Source organism: Pinus tabuliformis, chromosome X (assembly GCF_031772625.1).
Source record: "Pinus tabuliformis cultivar Carrire ecotype Pingquan chromosome X, CPIR1, whole genome shotgun sequence".
Taxonomy (NCBI): domain Eukaryota; kingdom Viridiplantae; phylum Streptophyta; class Pinopsida; order Pinales; family Pinaceae; genus Pinus; species Pinus tabuliformis.
Window position 1 is genome coordinate 871,970,261 of NC_142308.1, and position 12,042 is coordinate 871,982,302.

Consider the following 12,042-nt stretch of genomic DNA (forward strand, 5'->3'; position numbering starts at 1 on the left):
AATGAAGTAAATTTTCCAGGTTACCATTCAATTTGCAGACAAAACACGTCCATGGCTCTGTCGAGAAAGGCATACCTTATCATGGAGGAATCTTATTCCAGTCTAATCTCATTTACCTAAATAGGTGGGTGTGTCAGGTTAGTCATATTCCTACGTGGAAACCCACCTTATAATTGGGGTTTTCGTGCCGAAGCAGACCAGGGCGCATGCCCCCTGGGTTTCAGTCACAATCACCAAATCACTCGCGCTCATCAGGTGGACTGACTGGAGATTGATGAGACATTCCTTGTGTAAAAAGACCAGTTAGGGATGGCACTTGACTATTAGCTATGTTTGAACCGGGGAATGAAAGCTGGTCTACGAGCTAGACCATTCTGCCTTCATGCGGAAAACACATCACTCGAAAGAGTGAGGAAACAATAGCTCCCATGCTATAAATGTAGTCACAACCCAAGGAGTAGATTGTAATATAAAGGTCCTTGGACTACCATCACGTTCATATAAATGGTTTTCCTTCTCAAAGTTATAGGTAAATTTGGAAGGATCCCAAATGGTCGACTGGTTCCTTTGTCAAAGCATGTCAGATTTTGCATCTCAGGCAGAAGAGATGGCGAACCAAGCACTTTCCAAGCAGTTGAGGAAAGGATACTCACATAAGTCCCTTCATCTATGATAGTACCGATCATGACCATTCTGTAAGCTTGTACAATGATTTGGAATGGTACATTAGACGGTAGATGGGGTCTGCCTAGTAAATTCTAGTCAAAGGAAACAACTAGGTTGCTTGGAGGTGGGACCGAATAAACGGCCAGATACATCTCTGACGAACTTCCTTCCTGCGGCAAAGGAATGGGTAGATTGCCCCCATGTTCATCAGAGTCTGTGTTTACGAAAAGAATTTGAACGGTGTCATCCTCATTCTCTTTGGTGATGGTATCATCTGAAGGTGAATCCTCTGAAGACAAGATGGGGTCGACTGCCGTCTCGACCTATTGACTTTGGTCTGATGTGGACTCAGAGGGTTTATCTTTAGTGATAGGTGCTTCGAACGACAACAAAGGTGTGTCAGTTGGATTTTCAGCTAGCGATGGACTCGGCAAGAGTTTCTTGTATCCAGGAGGAAGCCGTGGCAGTGAAGCAGGATGGTTATCCAAGACTTTTTTAGCTTCGTCTAGGAAGGGACAACAGTGGATGGCATGATCGCCTTCACACAGTCTGCAAGGAAATTTAGATCTTCCTTTCTGTCCATTGACTTCATTTTCACTAGTTGACGGTGTACTCTCAACATGATCGTCAGAGGTTGATGACACCGGATTGTGCAAGCGGGGAGACCAGTCCCTTAAGATCCATGGGATGCAAGGACAATCTCGATGATAGTGGTCCCCTTTGCAAATGACACATGGAGATTTAGGTTTGGATGGTGCAGTGTGTGGATTTTCGCTAGACGATGTATGGTTGCCCCTTTTTGCCGTTGGCTCCTTCTTCTTCTTCTCCTTCCCTTTCTTCTTCTTCTCAGTTACTTGGTTTTTAGTTTTACTAGCTTCACCAAGCGAAGAGGAAGAAGGAGAGGGAGAAACAAATGAAGTAGAAGGTTGGGGGGTAACTCTAGTATCATCTAGTTGCTGATTTGATTGCTCAGGAATCACAGTGCTTTGAATGACAGAGGTCGAGAAAAGCCATACTAGTAGGCCAATTGTCAGTCCTGGAAGGGACAATGTGGCCATATGAGGTGCACCAACATCTCCCCAAGAGGAGAAAGGACTAGGATTTCCCCCAAGGGGAAATCCTTGATTGGTGGACTCCATTTTCTCAACCTAAGATCAACGAGGGAACAATGATGTTATTCTGATTAAAATAAATTTTATGACGCTTTGACACAACTTGCTTTTTCAATTTTTAAGAGTCGAGAAAAAGCTAAAGATGACTCTAGTCGCCTTCGATTTTTAATGAGCCTGAAGTGATAAGTGCTCAGATGGACCTTTTCTTTTAAGGAGTCTGAAAAGGAACAAAAGTGACTACTTTAGAAATCTAGACAAAGGGATTACCAAACCAATCACAAAACTGCAGAATACTTTTTACGGTACGGCAGTCAATCTTCCCGAATGCTATGTTCAATGCATTGTGATTGATAGGGAGGCAGACACGACTTCCTAAGGATAAAGGATATAGCCTATTTGTTGTGGGGAAAAATTCTTATGCAGGACGATCCTATCCACCTAAGGTGTGACAGCGCCTTAGCAACAAACGAATACAACTATTATGATTTCTTCCTTTATGAAATGTGAAAGAGGGGAGATCGACAGACTTACCGTTGTCTTCCGGTTGTCCCTCGAACTAGATCCTCTTCTCTTTGTGTGTCCACAGCTACTTGCCTCCTCGCTTGCTCAAGAGAACAACTACTTGAATCCCACGAGATCACAAGAGAACAGCTACCTGTGACAAGAGAACAGCTACTTGCGACAAGAGAAGAACACAATACAAAGGCAAATATACATATTCATAAATGATTCAGGATTAGAAGTAAATCAAATATACTAATGCAATCATACAAAATACACTAGCATATAGGAAAGAATCAAGATAGCTCTATTGAAAGTAACAGGGTTCAGGAAGAGATACAACCCATGGGGCTCCAATCCAGCATCTCCTTCCCACCAGAATGGAATTCCTTCTTCAGCTCCCTTCAAAGCATAACACACCCAATGTTCCAGCCACAAACCAACAGCAATTCTTTGCAAATACCAAATTCCAGCCTCCCTGATCTCATGTAGGAGAGATCTATATATAGGGATATTGGAGAGAGGATGAGTCAGCTTGAGGCTGGTATGAAACTGACTAGTGTCCTCTCCCTCTCATAGTTCTTGAGTCCACTTGGAGGTTCTTGCTTCCACTTGGAGATTTGGAACCTCTTACTAATCACCAGTCGAATTCCCTGATGCAAGTGTCATTTTGGAAGCTTCCTGGGCATTGACACCTTGAGGAATGACTCTGCCACATGTCCAAACTCGCTCAGCGCAGGTAACCTTTGTTGGAGTTGACATTCAACGCAGGTAGACAGTGGAGCAGTTGACATTCAGCGCAGATGCTCAGTGGAGCAGTTGACATGATCCAGAATTGCCTTGTTTTTGAGTGTTTTCAGGTGGAGAACTTCTGTGAATTGCTGTGGTTTGCTGGCCTTGTTCCTCTAGGGGTAGGAACAACATGTTTAGGGACTTTGGATCCCTTGATTATTGACATTTCATGCTCAGTGATGCAAGGCACAAAAATGTCTATAACAGTTGCCCCCTAAAGTATGAGGCCGTTTATTGGGTGAAATGCTTTATCCAGGAGGGTCCGAAGTTCATCCATCTGCTGGGAGGAGACCTGTAATAAAATACAATACAATACATTATGATTCATACTGCTTTCATGATCTAGCTGAGGCGGGCATTCCCATGCTCAGCTTTATAAATTCATTTTTGTACATAGAACAGACGATCGTCTGATGGTAGACTGATAATTTTGGTGAAATTATCATCCTTTGAGTAGGATTATCATCTGCTGCAATGATGTACATGTCAAATGTCTTTATTTTTCCTGAATATATATCGCAGCCCAGATGGATGAAACTAGATCCGGGGTCTTCAAACTCGTTCGATCTTCACTCTAAGTACAAGTCGATCCATGTGAGAATTGCGCTGAAGTCGAACATGGAAAGACATCGCTTGATTACCGGTCAATGATGTAAACCGTTAACAAGCGCGAGAGGAATCACCGATAATGATAATGACCCTCAAGGTATTGCAGTACAATTCACGTGGTGTGAATAAAGGACTTGGCGTCGAACACCACGCAAAATCTTCTGGTCGAAGGTCATTGATGTATACCTGTCGCCGGAAGTGAGAAACTTGCCATTGAGGCATGCAAGCTTCAAAGTACTGAAGGGGTTGTTCCTAGATCAACTCCTTGGATAATGAGCTGATGTCGACAAGGAGCGATCCGTCAAAGGAGAGCCTTAATGAATCCCACATCAGTGACACGGAACGGAGCTAATGATTTTAATGGAGGTGAAAACAATCTGTGACATATGATTCAGGGTGGCGGTCATGAATGGATGAAGGATAATGTATGGCAGTGGATGGGACCCGGTTGACTCTTTCTGAACAACTTCTCTTGAACATATGGCGACACTGATGCGATGGATCGGTAGCATTACCCCAAATATGGATGGTATGGCAAGACCATGGTGATGTGACCGGTGAATGAAACAACCCAACCCGATTGTGGTACGGAGGAAAAGTGTCATGTTCAAGAGCGACCTGCTACCATCAAAGTTTTCTTGATTTTTCCAAATTTTTCCCCAGTCATTGCTGACCAGTACCTCTTTATTTTTGTCAAGCTTGAGGAGGATAACATATGCTTGTTCTATAACCTGCCCTTCGGGCAAGCCCATCGCTATGTTTTAACGAGCTTAGCGATAGTGAAACTCGTTCTCGTCTAAAGACAAGTTTGTCGCTATTTAATAATTTTAACGAGTCTAACGACAAGGATAACTTGGTCCTTTTCATTTTTAGAGAGTCTGAAAAGGTACATAAAGTTAACTCCAAAATTCCTTTTTCGTCATCTAATCCCTTAAGTCCGAAAAAGTATAAAACAATACAGAAGGGATGAGTTTTCGATAATTTTAATGAGCCGAATAAAACAAGCGCTCGACCTTTTTGTGCAATAATCCCTCAGGTCCAAAAAGATTAAAATCTAGAGGAGGGATAGCTCTTCCCGTCCTTTAACGAGCTGGAAGGCCAAAACTCGGCAATCTTTTCATATTTTACGAGTCAATTGAAAAGAGCTTAAAGAAGACTCGTCTTTTGAGGAACGAGTGATAAACAGGGATAGCAACTGATTCCAGGTACAGGTTGGAATTTTCCAATCACGGCAGTGTCACAAGGATGGCTAGGTGAAATCACTCTTCGCAGCTGTTCCTCAAAATGGGTAAACAATCATATGGAGGTGAACGATCGGCCAAATGAAAAGTGGAGGTGGCAGGTGCAAAAACGACCAAGGCTTTTATGGCTGATAAATTTACGATCACAACGGTTATTTACCGGGATAGGTTCATTTTTTAGTTAAAAATGAGCTTAAACTCTGGAGGAAACATTGCTCACTGCTTATATTTATTTTTTAACGAGCATGAAGACCGCGTTAAAACTGCTCGGATCTTGCGTTTATTTTTTAACGAGCATGAACTTTATGCTAAAACTGCTCGATTACCCAGTCTTTTGATAAGAGTGTCTCATCAAGATTCTATTTTTTATGGAGCTTCATCTCACTAAGCTTTTCTCCCCATCCTTTCTTTATGCAAGTTTGGAAACGGCTAATCCTACGAGTTTAAAGGGTTAGACCTACAGGTTTAAAGGGAGGACCTAAAAATTTGAAAAATAAATAGTCGCCCCTTGCTTGCACTCCAAAAGGTTTGCATGCCCCTAGGTATAAAACAGAGTTTCAAGGTTACCTCTACTTACCCTCCACCAAAACATTTTTTTTAATCGAGAGAGGCTTACCTCTTTCAGGTTACCCAAAGATTGTCTCGTTAATCTTTCAAACAAAACACTTCCTCGGCAATGTCTACCGAAATAGACAAGGGTGAATGACTGGTGTCAAACACGTAACTTTGACAAAAGAATCCTATTCTAGAACAACCCCTCTTCCAACCACGGATGGGGTATGGACTAGTCATATTCTCCCGCGGAAACCTACCCTATACCCAAAGTTTTCCTGCCGAAGCAGGCCAGGACGCATGCCCCCTGGGTTCCAGTCATATCCTCCCGGATTACTCGCGCTCATCAGGAGGACGGACCGTGGGTTGAGACACTTCTTGCATGAATAGACCATTTAGGGATGGCACATGACTATTTGCGATGTGTGATCCGGGAAACGAAAGTTGGTCTACGAGCTTGACCATTCTTCCTTCATGCGGAAAACACATTACTCTAAAGAGTGAGGAGACTACAGCTCTCATGCAATATATATAGTCTCGTCCAAGGAGTAGGTTATAATCCAAGGGTCCTTGAACGACCATCACGTTCATATGAACGGTCTTCCCTTTCAATGTTATAGGCACATTGGGGAGGATCCCTAAAGGTCGACTGGTTCCTTTATCAAAACCTGATAGATTTCTCATCTCAGGTAAAAGCGCCGACGAACCAAGCGCTTTCCAAGCAATAGAGGAAAGGATACTCACAGATGCCCCCTCATCAATGATAGTGCCAGCCATTACCATTCTGTATATTTGACAAATAATTCTGAATGGTATACTGGCTGGCAACCGGGGTCTGCCTAGTTGGTTCCAATCAAAGGACACAACTAGGTTGCTTGGTGGTGGGACCGAATATACGGCCGGATAGCGCTCTGATGAACTTCCTTCCTGCGACAAAGGAATGGTGGCATTGCCCCCTTGATCATCAGAGTCAGTGCTGATGAAGAGAACCTGGACGGTGTCGTCTGTATTCTCCTCTGTGATGGTGTCATTCGAAGATGGAGCCTCTGAAGGCAAAACCGGGTCAACTGCCGTATCAACCTTTTGACTTTCGTCAGGCATGGATCCAGATGGTTCTTCTTCAATGACAGGTGCTTCGGCTGACCATCTAAGTGGCTCAGCCGGATTCTCAACTAGTGAGGGACTTGGCAGGAGTCTTTGATATCCAGGAGGAAGATTCGCTCGTAAAATCGGGCGATCTTCCAGAACTCTTTTTGCCTCGTCTAAGAAGGGACAACTGTGGATGGCGTGATTGCCTTCACACAGTCTGCAGGGAAATTTAACTCTCCCATTCTGTCCTGGAGCTTCACTCCCACTAGTTGACGGTGAGCAGTCGACATGGCTATCAGAGGTCGATGCTCCCGAATTGTGCAAACGGGGGGACCAGTCTCTTAGTATCCGTGGGATACAGGGACAATCTCTATGGAAGTGGTCTCCCCTGCATATGACGCATGGCGATTTAGGCCTTATGAGTGCGGTGTGTGGATTTTTGTTAGATGACACTTGTTTGCCCCCAGTCGCCTTAGGCTCCTTCTTCTTCTTTTCTTTCTTCTTCTTCTCCTTCTTCTCCTTAGGAACCCGATTTTTTGATCGACCAGTTCTGTCAAGCGAAGAGGAAGGAGGGAAGGAAGATGAAGTGGAAGGCTGGGAGGCAACTCTTTTCTGATCTAACTGTTGACTCGACTGTTCAGGAGTGGTGGTATTCTGAACGACATTGGTCGAAAAGAGCCAAACTGGTAGGCCAATTGTCAGTCCTGGAAGCGACAATGTGGCCATGTGGGGCACACCAACATCTCCCCAAGAGGAGAAGGGACTAGGATTTCCACCCAAGGGAACTCCTTGGTTGGTGTGCTCCATCTTTTCAACCTAAAGATCAACGCAGGATTAAAGGGTTATTGTTCCGTTTAAAATAAATTGTTAACGACGCTTTAGACACAACTTGCTTTTTCACTTTTAAAGAGTCGAGAAAAAGCTAAAGATGACTCTAGTCTCCTTCGATGTTTTAAGGAGCCCGAAGTGACAAATGCTTGGATGGACTTTTTCTGTTATAGAGTCTGAAAAAGGCCAAAAGAAACTGCTCTGGAGATCTAGGCAGAGGGTGTGCCAAACTTTTCGCAAAACCATAGAATACTTTTTACGGTACGGGTGGTCGATCTTCGTGAATGCTGTGTTCACTGCATTGCGATCAGTAGGGCGGCCGACACGGCTTCCTAAGGATAAAGGATATATGCCTATAGGGGTCTCCCAATATATACGCGACGGTACGTGGGAGCACAAATCCGTACTAGCGCTACCGTCTCTCAGGAGGAATCACCCACCTTCTTAGAGATCGACAGTCACTAGGCTTAACGACGCCGGAACACGTCTCTAGCCTAGACCTCTATGTTGTGCGTTATGTTACAAAGCATTGTTAGGTTCATTCAGTTTATTTTAGGTTGATCTTTTTAAAGTTTGCCTTTCAAGGTTCACCACGAGATGTATGATACAAATTCCTAAATGCAGTCTAAGATGATAAGCAAGCTTTATTATCTTTTAACTTTGAAAATCCTAGCTACTAAGGGAAAAGAGAGCGACTATCTTTTCTCAAAGAGCAATCAGCACACTCTAATGCACTTTCCCTAAATCCAACATGCAAACTATCAAATGCAAAATGCACAATGCAGGTGTTTGTTTTCAACTTTCTTAGTATAAATGCCTACAAAGAAAGCTTTTTGCACAACTTTGAATTTGCTTTTAAGATGATCAATATAAACAAGTTCACTTTCTTCGAAATCAACAAGGGTAGAAGAGATTACAATCACTTTGCGATTTTCGAAATAAAGACTTGTTTTGACACTTTGAAAGAGACAAATTCAAACCAATAAGCAAAAGTAAAACTATAATCAATCTGAACAAACAGCCAATGAACTCTCTTCTAAGATCACTAGCAATCAGATCTGAATGAAAGGCTACAGGATGATCACTTTACTCATGCAAAGGAAGACTGTAAATGACGCCACAAACACATAAAAACATTCACAATATTTTTGTACAAAAATGAGGCGGAATTCAAGCAAAGAAAAAGGTTTATCAGACTGGTACCTATGCTGGTTAAAGGCTGCAAAAACAGAGATCAAAACAGGGCAAAAGAGGACAAAGAACCCCAGCTGCACAAGGCCACACTGGTTCAGCGCAGGTCTAACACTGTCAGTTTGACATTCAGCGCAGGTAGCCCCTTCGGGACCTGCGTTGAAATGCAGACTGCCTTCACAGTGCCTGCGCTGAAGAGAGAAACTCTCGTTTCCCTTGGTTTCTGGGTCACAAAATGCTCAAAAATCAACTGTTTCAGGCCAAATCAGAAACAAAAGCAAGGTATAAACAGAGGGATGCTTTGATAGGGTACTAAAGACTATCACAAGGATCATCAAATCATTTGTGGATCTAGTTTAGATCATAGACAAGTCCAACAAACTGGATCAAAGCAACAACTTTTACTTTGCATCCGGGAAAGATGCAGTTCAATAGTAGCTGTCAAGTCTATGAAGTAAACAAATGACGAAAACAAAAATGAAATGAATAAACAAGTTCTTCCCCAGCGGAGTCGCCAATTTGTTGTGGGGAAAAATGCATATGCAGGACGATCCTATCCACCTAAGGTGTGATAGCGCCTTAGCAACAAACGAATACAACTATTATGATTTCTTCCTTTATGAAATGTGAAAGAGGGGAGATCGACAGACTTACCGTTGTCTTCCGGTTGTCCCTCGAACTAGATCCTCTTCTCTTTGTGTGTCCACAGCTACTTGCCTCCTCGCTTGCTCAAGAGAACAACTACTTGAATCCCACGAGATCACAAGAGAACAGCTACCTGTGATAAGAGAACAGCTACTTGCGACAAGAGAAGAACACAATACAAAGGCAAATATACATATTCATAAATGATTCAGGATTAGAAGTAAATCAAATATACTAATGCAATCATACAAAATACACCAGCATATAGGAAAGAATCAAGATAGCTTTATTGAAAGTAACAGGGTTCAGGAAGAGATACAACCCATGGGGCTCCAATCCAGCATCTCCTTCCCAGCAGAATGGAATTCCTTCTTCAGCTCCCTTCAAAGCATAACACACCCAATGTTCCAGCCACAAACCAATAGAAATTCTTTGCAAATACCAAATTCCAGCCTCCCTGATCTCATGTAGGAGAGATCTATATATAGGGATATTGGAGAGAGGATGAGTCAGCTTGAGGCTGGTATGAAACTGACTAGTGTCCTCTCCCTCTCATAGTTCTTGAGTCCACTTGGAGGTTCTTGCTTCCACTTGGAGATTTGGAACCTCTTACTCATCACCAGTCGAATTCCCTGATGCAAGTGTCATTTTGGAAGCTTCCTGGGCATTGACACCTTGAGGAATGACTCTGCCACATGTACAAACTCGCTCAGCGCAGGTAGCCTTTGTTGGAGTTGACATTCAACACAGGTAGACAGTGGAGCAGTTGACATTCAGCGCAGATGCTCAGTGGAGCAGTTGACATGATCCAGAATTGCCTTGTTTTTGAGTGTTTTCAGGTGGAGAACTTCTGTGAATTGCTGTGGTTTGCTGGCCTTGTTCCTCTAGGGGTAGGAACAACATGTTTAGGGACTTTGGATCCCTTGATTATTGACATTTCACGCTCAGTGATGCAAGGCACAAAAATGTCTATAACACTATTGTGGTCTCCCAATATATACTCGACGTACGTGGGAGCACAAGTCCGTACTGGCACTTGTAATCTCAAAGAGGAGGAATCACCCAACCTACGATGAAAGCGACAGTTACTAGGCTTTACGACCTCGGAATACGTCTCTAGCCTAGACTTCTAAATGTTGTACGTTAGGTTCCAAAGCGTTTTTATGTTCATTGAATTTATTTTACATTTGATCTTTCTTAAGAAGTTTTCCTTTAAAGTTCACCGCGTGATGTAGATATACAACTCCTAAATATGCAATCTAAGATGATAAACAATCATTTACTCTTCTTTTTGCAATGAAAATCCTAGCTACTAAGGAAAGAGAAGAGAAATTATTTCAACATAGAGCAGAGAGCACACACTAGATGCATTGTCCTAAATCAAAATCAACAAGCAATCTAAATGTGAATGCACATGCATGTGTTTGTTTTCCGCTTTCTTAATGTGTGAATGACAAAAAGAATGTTAAGTACAAATCTGAACTATCTTTTCTTTCAAAGCGACAGTACTAACAATTTTCTCTTCAAAAGATGAAAGGAAGACAAGACGACACTTTGCGATTTCAAATTCAAAAAAGAAAGGAAGACTAAGACGACACTTTGTGATTTCGAATTCAAAAACGAAAGGAAGGCTAAGAGTGACACTTTAAACTTCAATTTGCAAACTGCTTTTGACACTTGAAATACTATTGATTCAAATTAAATACAAGAGTAACAGTGTAATCGACCATCAAAAAGAGTAGGATTCTTTTCTTTGACTGAAAATGACACTTGCGACACTTTCAAATCAAAAGACGATAGTTCGATTAAGCTACTTTTTGTAAAGTAGAACTGTAAATGGCGAAAAATACATAAAAACATTCACAATTCTTTGTACAATGGAGGCTGAATAATGCAAAGGAAGGGAGTTTCAACAGTGGTATACTAATCATAGACAGCAAAACTCCCGAATAAAGCTGAAGACAATGAAGAAAAACCAAAATCTGGAGGCAAAAACAGTCTTATCTGATCATCGCACTTGTAACACAGGGAAACAAGTATGCATCCCACCTACTTCACACGGGAGGTGCGATGCATCCAGAATGTCAAAAGGAGACAGTGTGATGATCCAGGGATGAGACTTTCACTTGGTCTTTGGTCACATTTTGCAGCTTAGTTCAGGGATTTAGGCTGAACTAATGATAGGCAGTAAATACAAATTATAGGGGCTGATCTAATGAGGTTACTTGAGCTACCACCAAGGCACTTAGGATGTTTGCAAGTCAGTTGTTCAGTTCATAAACAAACCTGGATATTGCCTGAAGCAACGTTGATCTACTTTGCACTTGCATAGCAAATGTGGTTCGAGGGCTAGCTGGCTTAACTTCAGGCTTCATCTGTAGTTTATGAAGCAAACAAATAGAGACAAGCAATCAAACTATTCGCTCCCCAGCGGAGTCGCCATTTTTTTATCGGGAAAACTAGTGTCCATTCAGAGCTGCTAGTCCCACTAAGATGGGTAGCTATCTTAGAAACAAGCAAACTAAAGTCATTTGTGTTTTCCTTTATGAGAGATAGATGAGAAAGAAGCAGAGAGTACCAACCTCAGTCTTTCGCTTAGATCCTTACTTGTTTCCTTTCCCCTTTGACAGAAATTCGCCGCTCCTTCCTTACTTGTCCCACTTCAAAGAGCACCTGTAGAGTCAAAGCAGCATAATACCATCAAAGCATAGAGATCTATAACCATAAACAATATAGGATCAGATGTATATTAACCATACAAATGCATATATCAATACAAGATTCAGAGATATACAAGAATATGGAGGAAAACTCAA